Raw genomic sequence first — 22073 nt, forward strand, 5'->3', positions numbered from 1 at the left:
GTTGGGTTTTGTTTTCAAACTACAGATATATGTATATATATATCTTTGGAATAGCCTCTGATTAGCGGTTGAATTATTATCTTATTTTGTAGCTTTTACACCTTGGTTATGGGTTAATGTCTATATACATTCTGACAACCTATTTAAGATTTTATTTTTTGGTCTGTTTAGGCAGCTTGGATTTGTTTTTGGTTAAAATTCCAATTGAAGTTGATTCACTTGAGATTATGAATTTATTATGTTATTGCTTTAATTTAATTCATTCAATTAAATTTTTTTTAATTTTATGAATTGTGTGGCCTGTGGAGAAGAGAAGTTGACAAGAGAAAGAATAATACAAGCCAAAAGAGAATAATCTTTCAATTAAACAAGCGCAAGAACTTGTGTTACTGTTTCAATGAAATTGAGTTTATCTGTAAATTGTTATAAATTTATAATTAATGAAAACAATAGAACCATCACAGTTTAGAGGTGAGCACGGGCCGGTTAACCGGGCCCGACGGGTTCAGTTCACCGGCCCACCAACCCGGACCCGGCCTGGCTGGATGTAGAATCTGCCGGGCCCGGAACCGGCCCGGCTTCCACGTTGACCCAGCAGGCCGGCCGGTTGGCACCTCAAACAAAAAAAAATTTAAAAAATTCAAAAAAATTAGCGAAAATCATAAAATTTCTGAAAATTCAGGAAAGAATTTAGAAAATTTTCTAAAAAAAAAATAAATCAATTAAGACCCCAAAAATTAAGACTATAAGTTTCCAAATAATAAGAGATGTTCCACGCTTTATACTAAATTTTACTAAAATTTTAAATTACACTAAATTTGAAAATAAATGGCTTGCACTTAATCTGTTTACTTGTCGAATCAAGTTGCCTACGTACCCACCTGGATGTGAGAGGAATCAAAGCCCATGTAGTTCTTTTACATTGGTAACCGGTCACCTATTATTCAAAGATATTCTTTTTTTACTAATATATTTTTTTATAAATTGATAAACATAATTTAAAAACAATTTTTTTAAATTGTAGCTCAAGTACTTTTACTAATTATTTTTTTTAAAAAAATATTTATGAAAATTTATTGTTTGATACTTTGATATTTTACAGATTGATTTATATATTTTTTTAATTTATTATATGGTCTCTTAACTTTTTATAAATTAAATATATATGTAAAATATTTTGATCCATATCCTACATCTATCTCTATATAAGTTTTGCCAATAAATGTTAAAAACAAATTGTAGCTCAAGTGGTTGGGTTTTTGCTATTCAAGTTTAAGGTCATGGGTTCAAATGGCAAAAAAAAAATAAAAAATAAAATAAATAATAATAACATTAAAAAACCCCTAAACTTTAGTATTTGGAGCCCGGTTTGAAACCGGGTTTGACCCAGTCCGGTGGGTCAATCCGTCGGGTCACAAGTTGGGAAATGCCCAACACGTCACCAGTTCGTCTACAGCATGGGCCAGGCCGTGCCCACATCTATCACAGTCAAATATCTATTTTTGTCGTCTTCTTGGTTACCATTCATGATTCGCATGGGCAGTGAAAGGGTTTTTATTCCTTTTTAATATTTATTGTCAAAAATTTTAAAAATCATAAAAATTATCATTTGATCTTGCTAATGCAATGCTCTCGTATTTAAGGTTTTTTTTTCCTAAATAAAAAAAGCATTGTTTCAAATTAGCACAAGAAAGGGAATTAATTTTTTTTATGAATTTGAAAAAATTTCAATTTTTCATAATCAGACAAACTTAAAATAAAATTTATTAAAAATAAGATTTTATTCTTTTATTTTGACTCATTCAAATTAGTAAAAAAATAATTCTTTGTATAAGGTATTTATTAGCTTGCTCCACTGACAAATGTTGGCCGCATTAAGTTTAAAAAAATAGAGATAAAAAAAAAAATTAATTATCAATTCAGCCAAAAGGTCAACATCTAATGGATAAAAAAAAAATTATTGTTTTGAATTTTTAATATTTCTAAATAGCCTTTTCAATTTTGGCAAATCCCGGACAACTCTTCCGTTATTATTTAAGTTCTTTTTTACCGCCTACCATTCACTTTAAATGGGTCAATGTTATGAAATTTCATTTTTGCCATTGAAAATAGTGGGAAAAAAACGCCCAATCACATCATGTCCGATCTTTATACATATAATTTTACATTTTTTTTGTCTTTATGTTTGGTTTTTGTCAAACAAAATTTAGAAGGCTCATCACATTTTCTTCTTCTTCTTCTCATTTGGTTTGTTCGATTTAAATTCTTCCAGTTTCCTGATAAGGTGAGAATTTCTTTGATTCGAGTGCTAATGTTCACGGCGCTGACTTTTTTGAAATCGGTGTTAGCTGAGATATATGAGTGATGGGGTCTCAATGTTTCCCTTGTCAGGGTGAAGTTTATCACACCCGATGGATATAAAACGGTTTGTCCAATAGAAAACGAGGTTGACTTCCAGCGGATGTGTCACTTGTACTTCATCTTCAAATGAGCTGTAGTCGATCTTGTTGTCAAGACAGACGATGTGCTATTGTCGAATCCTACTGAAAACGAGTTCTTTCGTTGTAAAGTTCTTCTCTTTTATGTTTATCTAGTTGTATAAGTTAATTATTGTTTAACTGTGCAAGTATTTGTTTAAATATATTACGTTTAAATTTAAACATTTTCTTCTCCGTTTAAGTTCTTCTGTCTCTATTTAAATATTTGTGTTAACGTTTAAATTTTTTATTTATCATTTAAACACTTCATGTATCTGCTTAAAATATTTATCTTTTTCGTTTAAACTGAAGTGTTGGCAGGTGGCAGATGACAAGTTTATGGTATCCCGTGCACAAGAATTAATGACGCCATTAAATTTTCTAAAAGTTAACATAAATATCAGAAGACCCCCTCCTCGTTATCAGTCAAGCTCGATCCCCTGTGCATTTTCCTTTTTTTTCTCGGATCTGAAGTGTCAACCAGCTTGTGGACTTCACACCATAAATGAGAAGGAAGACCCCTTCCCCTGGACACCCCCTCCTCCTCCTCCTTCTCCTCTGGTTCTTCTCGGATGAGTTTCTTCTTCATGTGTCCAGAATATTCGCTTCAGTCAGACCACATTTTTGAGATCAACTCTATCTTAAAGTATGTCTCATGATCATCCTCTTCTTGAGAATCAATCAGCCGCAATCACGCAACAAGTTAAACTATCTTTTCTTGCCCAAGTTGGAATGCCCGCGTAATTGCCTGAATGCAGATGATTCTGCCGAGAAGGATGACGGGCAAGCAATTAAGCGGGCATTTCAACTTGAGCAAGAAAAGAAAGTTTTCACTTATTGCTTGATTGCGGAGGATTCTCCAGAGGAGGATGACCATGAGGCATCCTTTAAGACGGAGTTGATATTTATCAGTTGAGAATTGTTCTTATCCTTTAAAAGCTTTTCTTTACTGTGCAAACATCATAGTCTGCATTTAACTGTCTCACTCATTTAAATACTAATATTATTGTTTAAATATATTTTTGTCTATTTAAATATCAGTGCCTTTGTTTAACCTTGTTTAATTGTTTGTGTTCTACGTTGTACAGGTTCAAGTTGATGCGCATGTTATGCCACCGCCGTGAGCAAGCGAACAAATGGGAGACCTACTTATGCCCGGACATACATTCGAAGGTAGAGATACTTGTTGAGGAAAGCCGAAATCTTCATGTTCGTCGTTTTTAATAAACGAAAGAGGATCGAGTCGTAAGTGTCCGAGGTCCGACTAAGCATTGTAAATTTTTAAATATTTTAAATGAAACAAACTTATTTGAGTACTTTTGATATTTAAATAGAGACATTCTTTCCTAACGCTGTACTTAAACATTTTGAGAAACAAAAATGACATTGTAAATAAACAAAAAGTTAAACAAAAACTCTTATTATTTAAACAGTGACAACAGTATTTAAACAAAAAACAATGTTATTTAAACAGTGACACAATTTTGTTTAAACAGATAAACTTACGAATGAAACAATGAAAATGATATTTAAACAACATCAGTTATAGTTAAATGAGATACAATGTTATTTACACGGTATCAGTGTCGTGAATAAAGGGGATGATGCCGTCAGGGGAAGGGGTGTCATTAGGCGTCGATGGCGCATTCAATTTAAACAATAACATATATTTTTAAACAGTAAAATTAAAATATTTAAACGGTTTACATATGTGTTTAAACGATATCCAAAATATTTAAACAGTGAAATGATATTTTAAACACTAAATCACATGTTTTAAACATAAAAGCTTGAAGTTTAAACAGAGGCTTATGATTAATTGCCTCCTTTCCTTCGAGTGATGACAATATGGCTTCTATCGTCGCTTGCTTTCTTCCCGGCGCATCTCGCTTGCATTCGAGCGGCTGCTTGTGGGACGTCCTCTATCAGCCACTTGTGAGTCGCTTGCGCCCATGCATATCAAACTTAGAAATCAAACAATGAAAATGATATTTAAACAACATCAGTTATAGTTAAATGAGATACAATGTTATTTACACGGTATCAGTGTCGTGAATAAAGGGGATATTGCTGTCGGGGGAGGGGGTGTCATTAAGTGAACGGCGTCGAGGGCGCATTTAATTTAAACAATAACATATATTTTTAAACAGTTAAATGAAAATATATAAACGGTTTACATATGTGTTTAAATGATATCCAAAATATGTAAACAATGAACCTATAGTTTAAACACTAAATCACATGTTTTAAACATAAAATATTGAAGTTTAAGCAGATACTCATGATTTATTGCCTCCTTTCCTTCGAGCGATGATAATATGGCTTCTATCATCGTTTGCTTTCTTCCCGGCGCATCTCACTTGAAGTCGAGTGGCCGCTTGTGGGACGTTCTACATCAGCCACTTGTGCGTCATTTGTAGTCGAGCGACCGCATATCGTGCCATCATTTTGAAAAAAAACCATAAACACAACTTCTTCAACGGTGTCCACCTCGGCTCAATACCTCACACTGCAAACTGATGAAATGCAGAATACTTCTTCGAGACAATGGTGGAAAGCGAAGAAGAACTTCGAGACAAGGATGCCCATCCGAAAAGAAAACCTAAAGAGGCAGAAAGAGAAAAAAAGTATAACCGGCGCCAGTAATGATTGTCTCTCGAGATTACCCCTTGTCGGTCATTTCAAGTGGGTCCATGTTATAAAATTCTTTTTTTGCCCTTGCGATGGAGGAAAAAATACCGCCCAATCACATCATGTCTAATTTTTATGCATACAATTGTGCACTTTTTTTGTTTGCCTTTCTGCTTGCTTTTTGTGAAACAAAGTTTAGAAGGCTCTTTACATCTTCTTCTTCTTCTTCTTCTCCTCATTTGGTTTGTTCGATTTGAGTTCTGTCGTTATATTATGGAGAGTTTTTGTGGTATTGCTAGATACAAAGGGGAGGGAAGAGTGCTAATGTTCACGGCGTTGACTTCTTCGGAGTCAGTGTTAGCTGAGATATGTGAGCGATAGGGTCTTGATGTTTCCCGTGTCAGGGTGAAGTTTATCACACCCGATGGATATAAAACAGTTTGTCCAATAGAAAATGATGTTGACTTCCAGCGGATGTGTCACATGTACTCCATCTTCAAATGTGCTGTCGTCGATCTTGTTGTCGAGATAGACGATGTGCTATTGTTGAATCCTACTGAATATGAGTTTTTCTCGTTGTAAGATTCTTCTCTTTTATGTTTATCTAGTTGTATAAGTTTATTAATGTTTAACTTTGACAGTCTCTGTTTAAATATATTGCGTTTACATTTAAACTTTATCTTCTTCGTTTAATTTATTTGTTAGTATTTAAACATTTGAATCAACGTTTAAATTTGGAATTTATCATTTAAACACATTATGTCTCTGCTTAAAATATTGATCTTTTTCGTTTAAACTGAACTGTTGGCAGGAATTCGGATTCTGCGAGCGTTCCCGGTTAACCTCATGGCGACCTTGACTGTGTGGGATGCCTTCCTTCCTAGTCAGATCATTATGAAGTGTTGTCATTGGATATCGGGCAATATTTTGAAGGTGTTAAATATTTTAGGGACGCACTTCGAGATTTTGCAATCAAATGGAATTTTGACTTCAAATTCATAAAGAACGAAAAACACTAGGTGACTGTGGAATGCGCTGTCGTTGGTTGTCAATAGCGCCTTCATGCATCAAAGGAATATAATAAAAATACTTTCAGAATCAAGACAATCAACCGGTCACACACTTGCGGTGGTGGAATAGGCTCGGCCTCACATCCGAAAGCGTCCAAAAAATGGGTAAGCGCACGAGTGATTCAGAAGCTCAAGGACCGGCCCTTGTAGAAAGCCATCGACATTCAGAAGGACATATTGCGGGAACATGGTGTCCACATTCCATACAAGCAGGCTTGGTTGGGAAAAGAGCATGCCCGGGTGGTCCTCGACGGCATCAACATCTCCAGCTATGATTTGTTGCTTTGGTACGTGGATAAGGTGGTTAAGACAAACCCCGGCAGCATTGCAATTGTTAAAAAGAGACGGTGAGTGTTTTAAACATGCATTCTTTTCTTTCAGAGCGTGTATTGTGGGATTCAAGAGGGCTTGCAGGCCGCTGCTATTTCTCGATGGTACCCACCTCCTTGGAAAGTATCGGGGTACTCTACTGGGTGCCACAGGAAAAGATGGAAACAATGGTTTTTTCCACGTCACCTTTGGCATTGTCGACAACGTGACCAATGCCAATTGGACTTGGTTCATATTCAAGTTAGGTGATGCTTTATACGAGGAAGGATATTATCATGAGATAATTACATTTATGTCGGACAGGTCCAAGGGCCTTGTGAACGCTATCGTGAGAGTCTTCTCTTCTTCCCCACATGCATACTACCTTCGACACTTGGAGGCCAATTTTATGAAAGCCAACGGAAGACTTGGAAAGGCATTGAGAGAGGTGTGCAAGTCTATATACTTTCGTATTGCGTGGGCATCCATGGCTAAAGAATTCAATGATACTGTGAATGAACTGCAAGCCACATCACCCGAAGCCCATCACTGGTTGATTAATAAATCGGATATGACACATTGGTAGAATTATCTGTTCAAAGGTGAACATTGGGGTGAGATGTATTCAAATGTCGCATAGTCATTCAATGCTTGGATCAAAGAAGCTCGGCATTTACCGGTAACGAAAATGGTCGACTCCATAAGGTACTCGAATGCTGATTTACACTTAAGAATTGGTCTTATCCTTTAAAACATTTCTGAAATGTTCAAATATCATTTTCCGTGTTTAACTATCTATCTCATCGTTTAACTTATTTTCCTACTATTTAACAAAATGTGTTTCTATTTAACTATCAATGTTTTTGCTTAACATTGTTTAAGTGTTCGTGTTTTATGTTGTACAGGTTCAAGTCGATGCGTATGTTATGCAACCGCTGTGAGCAAGTGAACAAATGGGAGACCTACTTATGCCTGGACATACATTCGAAGATAGAGATACTTGTTGAGGATAGCCGAAATCTTCGTGTTGGTCATTGTGTCGATGATCGTTATGAAGTGGCTGACCAGTGTAGCAACTATGTAGATCTTGCCATCAGAACATGCTCATGTCGCAGATGGCGAGTTTATGGTATCCTATGTAAACATGCTTGCGCTGCAAGAATGCAGACAAACACCAACATTCATCCATTTATTAGTGGTTACTTTACCGTCGACAATTAAAAATTGGCGTATAAGAAAGCTATATTTCCCATACTCGACGATGACAAGCCTACGGACGGAAATTGTGAACTGTGTTTGTGACCGCCTGTGACGAGAAGGCAACCTGGGCGTCCTAGATGAAAGAGGATCGAGTCTTAAGTGTTTGAGGTCCGCGAGTTACATTACAGCCGTTGCCATGGCTCCGGTCACAATCGCAGATCTTGTAATGAAACTGTCACCGACTAGGCATTGTAAACAAACAAATTTTTAAAAAGAAACAAACTTAATTAAGTCCCAACTTTTGATATTTAAATAGAGAAACTCTTATTCTTAACAAGTAACACATATATTTAAATAGAGACAATGTTTGTTTAAACAGAGACTACTTTATTTTAACATATTATCTTACGTTATTTGTTTAAACAGAGACTACTTTAATTTAAACGTAAACACTAATATTTAAACAATAAAGTTGAAAGTTAAACAAAAAAGTTAAATACATAAGTATACAGACTAGTAAATTTACATTAAAAAATTTGTCATATTCTTCAAAAACAATGAATTGAATTTAAATTTATAACGACATCATCAAATTACATTTGAAAACAAACAAGATCTTGGCAATTCTATTTCCTCGCAATCGAAGACCCCCCTTTCTCAGTGATGTCGGTTGCCTTCCCTTCCTTAAGTATGCGGGCAACATACTTTAATCTTAGATAAGGGACGTCTATTTGCGGTAGTCGTAGCTTTTCATCATTGAGTAATTGCTCGATAAACCGCATGACATAGACGGCGCAGTCGACACTTCCTATTTTTTATCGTGGGGTTTCAATGTCGTGGACTAGTGGGTACTTTGTCGTCACTGTCTCGCCTGTCTCGCCAAACTCCATATCGATACACGTATTGAATAGAGTACGCTGTCGAGGTATACAATTTTAGATTAGAATACCGATTATTTACTAAACACTATTAGTTAAACTCTATTTAGCAAAGAACTTACCATGTCTAACATGTCTTTGTCGTACTCTTCACTTTGGCATGAAGAATAATGCATGTATTCTTGCTTGTTATTGTCAATGACCACGACATGGAAGTGGCCATTCATGATTATCGGGAGGATGACAATGTCAACATCATGCAGCTTGCGTGCGGCATCTCCGATTATAGTGAAAGTCGTGTCAGACGTGTCATCTTGCTTTGACATAAACAGAGCAAGTGGTCGTGTGATGGAGGCGTGCTTCTTATAAGGATATGGTACTCTACTCAGTGACTTTTGTATTATGTATACAAAAGCCTCCATCACATCGTCTAAGACCATCTCCTTCCCCTTATGCAACGTGAATAGTCTGGCCCGTGTGGTGCTGAGACAATCATTCATCCACACGACAGTCCTGCGTTTAAACGATAAAAGATATAATTAAACGACATTGTAAATATTTAAACGATATAGCAAATATTTAAATGATATTATACATACTTAAACGGTAAGTAGATAAATTTAATTTTAACATACAAATGTAAACAATAACATAAAAACTTCGAACTTACTTGTTCATAAAGCAGTTGAGGAGGATCCTTATCAACTCTTGCTCGAATTTGTTGAGGCACGATTGCCCAAGGTTTTTTTTCTTCTTCGGAACAAAGACTTTCTAAACTTTGTCATATTGTTGGTTTGCAAAGATCATATCTCTCTTTGCTTTTTCGGTGGCATTCCCTTGCCCCTCGTCAACAGCTGTTTTGGGATCATCATGCGGTACTGTTGTTAACGGTTATCGGTGTTCAGCACCAGCAGTTATCGGTGTTCAGCACCAGCAGCATCATCCTTCGATGCGGGCACGATGACATCATCAACCGGAGATATATCCTTACATGCTTCTTGTTGTTGTGGGATTATGTCTGCCTTCGATGCGGCACTGTCGGCCGTTGGTTCCACCGTGGCCATGATTTCATTGACAACAGAGTCAATGATCTTCTCAGCCGCGCCCACTGCAACAGCATCAACAAGAGACACACCCTTAGCTGGTTGTTGTTCTTCAGGGATAGTGTCCACCTTCGATGCCGCACTGTCGGCCGTCGGTTCCACCGTGACAGGGATTTTGTTGACAACAGAGTCAACGATCTTATTAACCATGATAATGGCAACATCATCAATGATCTTCTCCACCATGACGGTCATGTCATCAACGGCGACAGACTCAATAATAGTATCAGCCGCCGATGGTGCTACTGTTGTTTCATCGTCGGCCGGTGATGGAGACAGAGGCATTATTGTTTTCCTCTTTTTTGCAAGTCTCTTAGAATGTGGCTGTCTTGGAATAGCCATCCCGATGCAGTCATCTTTGTCAAATTCTGATGCCTCGTTCTTCCCGGATGCTTCATTTGTTTGGAGGGACGGTGCAGTCAATTGTGACCGTCCTTCCAATGCCTCAACCCGAGTGACAAGCCGAGGAACCTCGATGATCAATATCTGGCACGCATGCAGAAGAGTTGTAGTGACATCGTTGCCTAGTGCCATCAAGAGGGCTAAGGTAATCGGGGGAACTGTCGTTGTCGTGGTCGGGGGAGGATGTGTTGCAATCAGGCGAGGTAGGTGAGGGCTTCTCCGGCGTGGAGGAATATGTGCACGCGTTGGGCTGGAAGTAGGAGGACGACTCTAGCGCGCACGGAAGAGGTTGGCCTCTCATCTTGTCTTCGAGCAAGTGGTTCCGGAGCAATAGCATCCACCCGGTGGTTTCCCCGAACAAATATAACTTCGTCAACATTCATCGGGACTAGCTCAGGAAACTAACATATGTAAACCAATCAATCTCAGTGAAATCATGCAGTTTAAATAATAACAAATATATTTAAACTGCCAGCTATACCACCTCACTGAGGTGGTGCCATTTCATCTACCATGAAATAATTTTCTTCACGATCAAATTGACGAACATAAATGCTACATGATATTTGTTGATTTTCCTGAATTGTCTTCATTAGCACTTCTGAGAATATTTAACCTGATGCAATCTGAGCTGGGTATTTACACCTTTCCTTATAAATAACTCAGCAAGTCAAAAGTAAGTTCACTTAACTAAGGCTGTTATAAGAAGGTTCCTTGTCCCATTTAACACTGAGTTCACACATTCAGCAAGATTGGTGGTCATATGACCATACCTTCGACCTTCGTTGTCAAATGATTTAGCTCACTTTTTTCGCGGTATGTTATCTAACTACCTCGTTGCCTCTATGTGAAATTCTCAAAGTACACCATACCAATAGTTAAAATCATGAGATGTTTTCGAGTAACCTACATTAATAGCCACAAAAAAAATATCTTAAAAAGAATGAAAACAATGATAGGTTGAAATTATCAAAATTAGATTTACAACTTACCAATGTTAACAACTATTCATTGCGTTTCTTTATTTTTGAAACGATGCATGAAGTTTGCAGATATTTGTCTGATACAATAAACATTATAGGCATGAGGAGGACTCATATGATGGCCAATTGCTCTAAATGCTCCTTTGATAGCTTGGTGATGATCAGAAATAAAACATATACCTTCCTGCGGTGTTACGTCTGCTCGTAGATGCTCTAAGAAGAAACGCCATGCATCTAATGTCTCTCCTTCCACAATGGCAAATGCAATTGGAAGAACATTTTTATTACCATCTTGTGCAATTGCCATCAACAAAGTCCCTTTATATTTTCCATAAAGATATGTACCATCTATATGCACTACCGGCTTATAATATTTGAAAGCCTCCACACATGAGGGGAAACTCCAAAAAAGCCTTTGGAAATTATTATCGCGTACCGAGTAATTTCCATCATATGCTTGTTGAGTTTGAAGATCAATTATCATCCCAAGGACAAATTGTTGTAATACTGATAGCCATTTCGGTAACTCATTATATGACTCATTCCAATTACCGAATACAGCTTCAATCGTTTTTTTTTTGTTTTGCAATCCATACCTTTCTATATGTCGGTGTGTACCCATATCGGTTCCTGATCTCCGCTATTAAAACAAAGATATTGATAGATGGCTTCTCTTTGATCAATGCCTGTATACACTGAGAAATCATGTTTGAATCTTTCTTTGAATGATCATAGGAGACCATTGTTGCTGTACAAGTGTGTGGGCTATTATGTTTTGTAATCTCCCAAATTTGTTTCCTCTTGCTATAGGATGCGCGAACTCTCCAACTGCATCAATTGCCATATGACTTGCATCTTCAAAAATACCGAGTTGGACCGGACTCAATTACTTGATATTCCATGGACTTCTGCAAGCAGTAATTCTTAATTGTTGTTATAGCATCATCTTTATTTTGAAACTGCATACCTACATGCAATTCTCCATCTCTCATTGCTCCTCTTAATGTGTTGATGTACAGTGAGGGTTATTTAGGAAATTCTAGTGTAGAAATTATTTCCAAATCAAGTCCTCACATATGTACCGGAGGCTGATGTGCAGGCGGCATCGTCATTTCTACGCTTTGTCTTTGTCTACTAGCATTTTCCACATTGTAATCTTCTAAGTTAATATCTTCGGTGCTTGCTTCGCTATTGTCTATATAGTTATATTCATCTTGGTCATCTCCGCTTGAACTCCCATATTCACCAAATTTATTTTCATGAATAGCAATGCCCTCGGTTCTATGGTGTGTCAATGTGCCTGATGGTTGTTGTGAAGCGGTGAAATTGAAATTATGTTATAGATTATCCCATGCTCTCCATTCTATTGAAAGCCTTTCTGGTGGAATGTTGTCATTTCTATTAATTTGGTGTTGAGAAAAAAGACCAGTGGAAGTCACAACACCAAGTTCCACATACAATTCTATAACTTGAACATCATGAAATGCTTAGTGGCAGCTGAACATCATATGAACATCTCGGTCATTATGTAATTTGAAGACCTATAGTAGATCTTACCTTGACTTGAGGAAATAGGTATGCGATATTTGATATGTGTAATTCTTCGATCATCTGTAATTTCTATATTTTCTACAATTGTTCTCTTTGAATTGGCTAAAGAGATATCATTTTCTATATACAAACAAGAATGATCATTTGATGAAAATATTGTCGTCTCCTCACTTGTAGTGATTGAACCATTGTAATAAACCAAAATAAGTGATTTTTCTGTCATTGTAGAAAATAAAAAAAAATATGAATTTAGTGATAGTAAATATGTATAGTAAAAAAAAGAAGCTTATATAGAAGTCAATTGGTGAACACAGATAAAAAAAATATACATGAGTCCATTGTCCAAGATTTAGTTAGCAATTGTGGTGAAAGCTTTTTTCTTCCTCGAGAAAGTTTCAATACTAGGATTAAAATACTACATGCCACGAGCTTGTTCTTTCATCAATAGTCCCTGCAACCCTTGCTCGGTGTTCCTCTCGACCAAGGTAGCCTCCTTTGTTCAGTGTGACAACAATATGAATTTTGCTAGCTTAAATGTAAAAGAAATAAAATAAATTTGCAAGAAAATAAAGAAACTAGAATGACACAAATTTTAGAGGAGAACTTCCCTATATTTTGGATCTTTTTTACAACAATGCTTGTGTGTTTTCACAAAAAGAACTTGGACGGTTTATATAGGCCTCCACCTAACAAATGGATGGTTATGATCAATTTGATCCAATGGCTCTTGTGAATGGGGTAGGTGTCACTTGTCACCAATAATTCATCCCATAAACCCCCCAATAATACTCTCCACTTACCCAAACAATTACATCTTTGACTGTTATAATATTGGAGATAATTTTAATTTTTAAGTATATAAAAAGTTTTAACCACAACAATTTTTATCTTTTTAAATTTTGACCAAATATTACTCATAATTTTTATATGTTAGAATTAGTGAAAGTAGAAATAGGAGAGTAGAAGTGGAAATAAAACTAGTTATACAAAATTTTATGAAATTATAAGAGCTTTAATGTAAAATTATTTTTAATTTTAAAAAACTAGTAGGACCCATCGCAGTTTTAAAAAAATAAATTTTAATATTAAAAAACTAGTAGGACATGTAACTTTTTTTTAAAAAAATAAAATTTTAATATTAAAAAAACTAGTGGAACCCACAACTATTAAAAAAACTAAAGTTTAATATTAAAAAAATAAAAATGCTATTTTGGTAAATAATTGTAAAACTGCTTATTTTAGTAATTAATTAATTAAAAAAATCAATATTAAAAAAAAGCCAATAAATGTATGTAAAAAAATTGTATCATTAAATGTTAATGAGTGTAAATGATGTGTCACCTGCTATTTTTAATCATTATTCAAAATAAAATACCATAAATGAAAACATGAAAATATATACACGCATAAGTGCACAACCATGTATGGCACCAATAAATCACCATAAATTAAATCATTCTATATTACCTTTCCCTCTGAGCTTTCCTTAAACTTCCTTCCGATGGCTGCTCCAGGGGTCACCAACCTCTTCTCCTCCGCCTCTTCGCCCAGGGACAAAGTTGGCCTCTCTTGGGTGAACGTTGTCAGCGTCAGACCTTTAGTAAGTACCATAAAAACTCCTCTCCACTTTCATAAGCTTCATTTTGAAAAACTAAAATCGTCTCTCAATACTTCAGTCACCATTAACGAAGACCTTTGGCTCTCTGCGAGAGATAGTATGTAACATCCCTATGTGCAAAGTTCTTAGGTAAAGCCCTACCTCTATATCAAGCTAAGCTCACTCTGGCGGAAGCTTGGTGTGGTCTAAGAGCTTTCATGATGGGTGACCTCCCAAATGGCTACTATTACATTCATTGCGAGTCTCAAGAGATGCAGTGCAAGCTCTTTTGGGATGGTCCTTGGATTGTAGCTGGGTGTATCCTCCATCTCTCCTTGTGGTGGAAGAGTTTTCGATCGACTTTTGAATAACTCTCTGTCGATGTTGTTTGGATCTAGATATATCACTTCCCAATGGAGCTTTGGGGAGGTGACATTCTATAAATGGTCGCTTCTCAGTTTGGTTGGGTTCTCAAAGTTGATGATCACACCATCGACTGTTCTAAGGCAAAATCTGCCTGAGTTTGTGTGGAATTGGATCTTAATCAACCCCTTCAGCAAGGGACTTGGGTTAAATATGGAGAACACTCTATCTTTGTTCTTACTCTATATGAAAAGCTTCATGTTTATTTCTACAGTTGTGGGTGAGTAGGACATGGTGAGGCACACTGTACCTTTGTTGCAGTTGCTAGCCCTCTGAGAAGCACGTGCCCTCTCCTCCTCTGGAGACAGAGCTGGCGCAAGCTAACATAGAGATGCAGGTGATGAGGTAATAGGTAATATCGCCATTTTGTCTCTTGCCCACATCCCTCAAGCTTCAGATGGAGAAGGTAATTTTGTGCCTGGGTTAAAACCGCGATCTTGCCGTGGCTTGGGTAGAGGCCGTGGTCGCGGTGGCGACCATGGCATAGTCCGAAACCCTAACTTCAATGAGGAAAGAGGGGATGATGGCCAGGATCCTAACGTGTGACCTATTGCTTAGCTTTCTATTTTACACGTGGCGGAGTCTTCTCGTTTGCATGTGACATGTGGTGAACATGTGGGAACGGGAGGGCATAATCATCTTTTGCGTATCTTTGCAGGCCCACCAAATCCCGAGAATTGTTCTCCCATTGGCCAAAACTCCTCTCCCATTACTTTTACAACTTCCATTGCTTCTCCAACTTCCAAAGCTTTGCTGACCTTGCCGAACTTTGATGTCTGTGGCAATGTCACTTCATGCTTTTCCCCGCTGGCTCCCAATACCTCCTCTGGCCTAGATATCATGCCTAGTCACCTATTAGAACATGGGACCACGCACTCCCAACCATTGGATCAACTAGCCCTAGATCACAAACCTCATCCCAATGAGTTTGACTCTTCGACTCACCGCCATCTCTCCCTCAAATCACATCACAAAGAGCTTGCCTATTCGACTCCCCCTCATCCTTTCCCTATTTCCTTAGTGTTGACCTCTTCCCTTGAAATAGATCATAATTCTGGAGTCTATCATCTCATGGCTGTCGATAATGTAGTTGATGCCCTTTCCTAACCTTTAACTGACCTTGCCATGAATGATGATACTCTGGTTGAAACGGAATCCTTGGTGGAACCGGATGATGACATGGTCCTTAGCTACTTCTAAAAGGAGGCCAAGCTTGAAGCACTGGCAAGAAGAGGATCCTCGAAGGGTGCCACTCAGTCAAAAAGGGGAAAAATCAGTCACTCCTTAACCTTTCATCTTCTTTATCTCTTTTTTTAATGATTTTTTACTTAGTTTTTCATGGATTTAAGAATCTTTACTTGGAATTACAGGGGTCTTGCAAACCCTTAGACGACTATCTGTATTCATAATTATATTGCCCGTTTGAAGCCTGATCTTCTTTGCCTGGTTGAAACTAAAGCAACCATTCCTAGAGTTCATAGATTCTATACCCAGATGCATCCAATGGCCTCTCGGGTGGAATCCTAGTCCTCTGGAAGCACTCACTCGGTAATGTCACTCGGGTGGCAATCTCTCGTCATGCCCTTCATTTGGTCATAACCTCAAGAGACTGTACTTGGATTCTTTCTATCATCTATAACTCTCAGGTGCTTTCTGACCAAACTCATCTTTGGCATTCTCTTGCTGGTATCTCTACCCTTAATTTTCCCTCTCATCACGGTGATTTTAATGGCATTACTAGTTTGAAGGAACATAGAGGTGGTATTTTTTTCCCTTATTATGCTTCTAAAGCTGGTGCTTTCTCTAATTTTATTTTTGATAATAATCTCCTAGATCTTGGCTTCTCTGGATCTATTTTTACTTGGTGTAATGGTCAGGTGGGTCTTGCTCGTTGTTGGGCAAGACTTGATCGTTTCTCTATCTAGCATCTGATCCGTCTTTCTTCTAATCAAAATCCTTTGTTCTTATCTACTTCTAATACTATTTTTTCTTCTAATAGGGTATTCCGCTTTGATAACATCTAGATGGATTATGAAGGTTTTCATGACAGTGTGTCCAAAGGCCTGGTTTTCTCACTCTTCTACTTCTCCCATGCAAGCTTTTGTTTATGCTGTCTCTTCGACTAAGAATAATCTTATCAGATGGAAAAGATCTACTCGTTGCCATATTGAGAAGGAGATTAGGAACATTGAAAAAGAAATCGCCAAGCTTGATGATCCTAGTCTATCCTCTAATGACCCTTGGAAACACATCTGGCTGAGAGCCCTTCAAAATCGTCACGACGCCCTTCTTTTATAGAATGCCGTTTATTGGGGACAAAGAGCAAAAAGTCAGTGGCTCAAATGGGGGATCAGAACACCAGCTATTTCCATAATTTGGTAAGGATCTGATGACACTAAAACAAAATTAGAGAAATCAACTACTTTTTGGGTAATATCCTCTCTACTCACTCTGAGATTGAAAATTGCTTTACTAGCTTTTATAAGATTCTTTGGTCTTCTAATTCCTCGCACTCTATAGATACTTATTTTGCTGCTATGCCGGATGATCTTGTTGTTCTTAATGAGGGAGACAAAGAGTTGCTGATCAAGCCTTTCTCCAAGAGAGAGGTCTACCAGACTCTCAAATCCATGCCTTGCGACAAAAGTCCTGGCCTTGACGGTATGAACATTGAATTTTATCTTTTTTACTGGAAGCTTGTTGGTGATCATTTCTTTAATGGTATACATCATTTTTATGACACTGCCCTTATCCCTCGTTCCTACAGACAGACCTTTGTAGCCTTGATTCCCAAAAAGAAAACCCTATTTTGGTTACCGATTTCCATCTGATCTCTTTGTGCAATGTTTGCTACATAGTCATTACTAAAATTCTTGCTAATAGACTTAGAGTTGTTATTTCCAATCTTGTTGGTCTTGAGCATAATGGGTTCATTCCTGGGTGTGGTGCTTTTGATAACATTATCGTAGCCCAGGAAATTGGCCATAGCTTAGAAACAGATTTTCCTACCTCCCATAGGATGATTCTTAAAATTGACATTTAAAAAGCTTTTGATACTATAGAGTGGGTAGCTATTCTTGCTATTCTTCGGAGAATGTGTTTCCCCGAGTGTTGGATTAACTGGATTCACTCGTCTTTCTTCTGCACTTTCTCTTTCTTGATTAATGGGCAATATTCTTCTTGGATTAGTAGCAGTCGTGATGTTAGATAGGGAGACCCAATTTCTCCTCTTCTTTTTCTCCTTGTCTCCAAAAACCTCACTACGATTCTTAACAAAGCTCTTTCCCTAAATTTAATTCCTGGTTTTAATCCCCTTCTTTCAAGGAACCTTAATCACCTAATGTTTGTAGATGATCTCATCTTTGTTACCTCAGCCTCTAGAAAAAATGCCAAAAATCACCTTCTCTGCCTTAATCTTTTTTACTATCTTACTGGGAAGAAGGCAAACCCTAAAAAATCTAACTTTTATCTCCCTTTGTGGTGCAATAAACGCCTTGGAAAATCTATTTCTAGGATTATGGGTTTTAATCAAGGAAGATTTCCTTTTACTTACCTTGGTGCTCCCATTTCTCAGAAAAATGCCTGTTAATCGCTTCAATTTCATTCTGGCTAAAGTTAAATCTACAATTCAAAATTGAAACCATTCTTTAATCTCTATTGCTGGCCGTGCAACCCTTCTTAACAGCACCATCTTTGCTATTCCAAATTATCTCCTTTCTATTATGCATGTCCATATCTCCACTCTGGAATCCATATCTAACCTCGCTAGACAATTTCTCTGGGGTAAAACTGGCAATCGTAATGGCTTCCACTCAATTGGTTGGACAGTTACTACTTTTGATAAAACTGAGGGGCTGGTAGGGGAAGGCTAGGGATCTGGGACCTTAGAAAGGTAAAACACTCTCTAATGGCTAATAATATCTTTGCAGTTGTCGTTTCTGAGAACAAAATTTGGGTCGATATTTTTAAAGTCAAATACAAAGGTTGGAATCCCTAGAACATCAATAGGCATCATCATTCTTCTTGGTTCTATTATTCCATTTCAAATTCTGCTGATTATTTAAAGCCTCATTTCAAATATTATATTATAATCCTACTATTACTGATATTTGGAGAGCTACTTGTCTTATGGACATCTCTATTGCTTATAAACCAACTTATATTAATATGGATTTGATGCTTGATGATATTACTTTTGCTGAGCTTCTTGTTAACAATGCTCTTAATTCCCATTCTCTGGAAAATCTCTTGGGTACAAACTTAGACTAGGACTGGCTCAATTGAATTAAAATTGACTCGACTAATGGAAACTATTGGATTTGGACCCCTTGGACTCATTGCACTTCCATAGCTTCCTTAGTCTATGCTTCACTTAACTATAATTATGATACGCATATTATTTGGAAAGGTTGATATAAAATCTTGAAGCTTTGTGTTCAACCTCATATCAAAAAGTTTATTTGGAAGCTAGCGTATAGAAAATTGGTCACTAGGGCCTATCTTTATAACCTCAATATGGGCCCTCAAGCCTTTTGTCCTTTTTGTTCTTTAACTGGAGGAAACTACTGGCCATATTATTTGGAATTACTCTAAAGTTAGGCCAATTTAGGTTTCTTTATTTGCTAATCTTGGTCTGAATCCCATTACTATCAACCCCCTTCACACTGGTAATTGGCTTGTTTTTAAGCACCTTTCTTGGAAGGGGGACTCATGGGTGAAAGCCGCAATAGCTACTCTTGCTTGGTACATCTAGAAGGATTGATGCAATATGATTTTTAAACTTGGCCTCCTAATCTCAGCACTATTTCATCTCGGGCTTGGTCTTTTCGCTCTGATTATTTCAAAGCCACTGGAAAGCACTACAAGAATTACTCTAGACCTATCTCCCATCCTAAATCTATTTCTATTATCTCAGATGCCTCTTGGGTAAAATCAAATGAAGTGGGTTTAGGATTTATTATAATCTCTAATCCTGAGGATATCCTTCTTGCAGGTTCCTTGGGTTTGAAGATAGACTCTCTAATTAAAGTAGAAATGGCAGCTGTCAAACTGGCTCTTCAACAATGTCAAAACCATGGCTGGATCCCTGATAATATCTACTGTGATTGCCCCGGTCTTGCTCAAATTTTGAAAGACTACAACCATTGCATTGCCTGGCACCTCATTGATGACATTCAAATTTTAAAGTAGCTCTTGAAGCAATTCCTCAATATCTTCTTTAAGGTCATTCCTAGAGAAGATAGCAGCACTGCCGATGCGCTTGGCTGCATCCCCTTCTGTCTCTGTTCTACCAGGGTTTAGATCGTCTAAGATGGCTTGAGGACCTGTGTTATCAATGCTCCCTTTCTTTTTATTTTTTCTTCTTTCTTATCTTCCGCTCTTGTGATAAAAAATCACCATAAATTAATAAATTAGAATTCTTTATTTGTTTATGAACAAATGAAATAAAATTATTATATATAGACGTAAATCACTCAAAGATCCAATTAGATTTTTTGTATTAAAAAAAATTTGTATTAATTATATAATATATTTGTAAATAATATAATTTTCTTCATATGCACAAGTATTTTATGGAACATTCTTTTTAATAAATTCATTTTTGCAAACTATAACCAAGTTGTTATGAACTTCGTCAGTTATTCATTATTTCCAATTGTTATCTGCATTGGATGTATGCTTGATATATAGTACATCCAAGTATAATGCAGATTACATATGATCTCAGCTCTATCTGGAATTCTCAGTGTTAGCATGAAGACTCTTGCTTCCTATGCCTGAAAAATATAATTCCGTTAAAGCATCATTGTAAGTTTTTTATTTTTCCCAATTCTATTACCTTAAGCAAGCAGCTGAATTAGAAATTGAAGCATTCCCCTTGTTAGATGAGTTGACATCAATGATCATTACTCTAAACCTAGAACGTGTGCATCGTCTGAAAATCAGACTTGTTGCATTGACAGGGAGAGTTCAAAAGGTAAACATGCCTGCCTATCTTTGCTCATCTACTTTGTGGAGATCTATCTCTGTGTTGAAGTTGAAGCTTGTTTTTTATGTTTAGGGATGAAATTGAGCAATTAGTGGATGATGATGGGGATATTGTTGAGAAGTATCTTACTAAGAAGAAGAGAAGAATGGAATCATCATTTTATGGTAAACAACCTTTAAATGGATATAGCTCAATAGGTGGTGCATTATCGGTTTCTACTCCTGTTTCATCACCACCTGAATCAAGAAGGCTTGAGAAAACCATTAGCTTTTCTAGAAACCGGCATGAAAGTATGAAAAGTTCAGACACTAATACTAAAAACATAGAATAATTGAAGATGTTTTGGAAGCTTATTTTGTGGTCATTGATAGTACTCTTAACGAGTTGACCTCAGTAAGTATTACCGATAAGCACTACTTTAACTTAAATTTCATCTTTTTTAAAAGTTAATTTGCAATATTTAAAGTTGATTTTTCTTATTTTTTGCAACTTAAAGAGTATATTGATGATACAAAAGATTTTATTAATATTCAGCTGGTATGTCTTATTATTCCGACTGATGTTTTGATATTTTTGGTCACTCACATTTTATGTTGTGAAAAACAACACCTACTTGCTAGTGATCTTTCCCGAGAGCCCTTAATCTGAAACTAGGACATATTTCTTTTTTCCTAGTATATAAGATCATTTTACCATTTTACACTGTAACAACCTTATTTTTAATAAATTATTTCATTTTTTTTTGGCATGAAATGGCTTGTTTGCAACAATAATAACTCTCTTCTATTTTGGACTAATGGAAAAAGGGATATTTCATATTTATACTTATCCAAGTCTGCCTATTATTTTAAAATATCTTTGGAGTTGTATGTATATGGTCTTTCTTTGATCATATCTTTTTCATGTTCAAGTTATGCAAACTAACAAGGACCGAGTTAGCGTTTTCCTGGAAAGTGTTGTACCAAGAAGTTTGGTCATAAGTGGAATCTTTTGAATACAGTAAAATTTAAAAATTATATAGTGAAACTAGTGATGCATATCTGGATACTCTTTTCAAGATAATGTTCGAAACCGACTAATCCAATTCGAGCTACTACTGACAACCGCAACCTTTGCAGTTGCAATCTTTGGTGTTGTGGCGGGTGTTTTCGGAATGAATTTTGGCGTACCATTATTTAAAAAACCAACTGTGTTCCAGTGGGTGCTTATAATAACCTACACATGCGGCATACTCATCTTCTATTTCTTAGTATGGTTCTTCAAGTACAAAAGATTAATGCCCTTATAATTGCTCCTTTCTGGTCATGTTGAGGAACTAAAAAATAAGAACCCTCTTCATGTTTGATCTGTATGTTTTCACCAAAGAGTAATTCTATCTATCCAAAACAGACTTATAAGATAAACTCTTCTAACTTATCAAATGATTGATTACCAATCAAATGATTGATCAATTGGGAAAT

The 22073-nt window shown here is 36.7% G+C and overlaps 1 pseudogene; it reads left to right on the forward strand.

Moving 5' to 3' along the window:
* Positions 1-13023: 13023 nt before the first annotated feature.
* Positions 13024-21901, forward strand: LOC120281325 (annotated as a pseudogene).
* The last annotated feature ends 172 nt before the right edge of the window (positions 21902-22073 follow it).

This window comes from Dioscorea cayenensis, chromosome 1 (genome assembly GCF_009730915.1).
Source record: "Dioscorea cayenensis subsp. rotundata cultivar TDr96_F1 chromosome 1, TDr96_F1_v2_PseudoChromosome.rev07_lg8_w22 25.fasta, whole genome shotgun sequence".
NCBI lineage: Eukaryota > Viridiplantae > Streptophyta > Magnoliopsida > Dioscoreales > Dioscoreaceae > Dioscorea > Dioscorea cayenensis.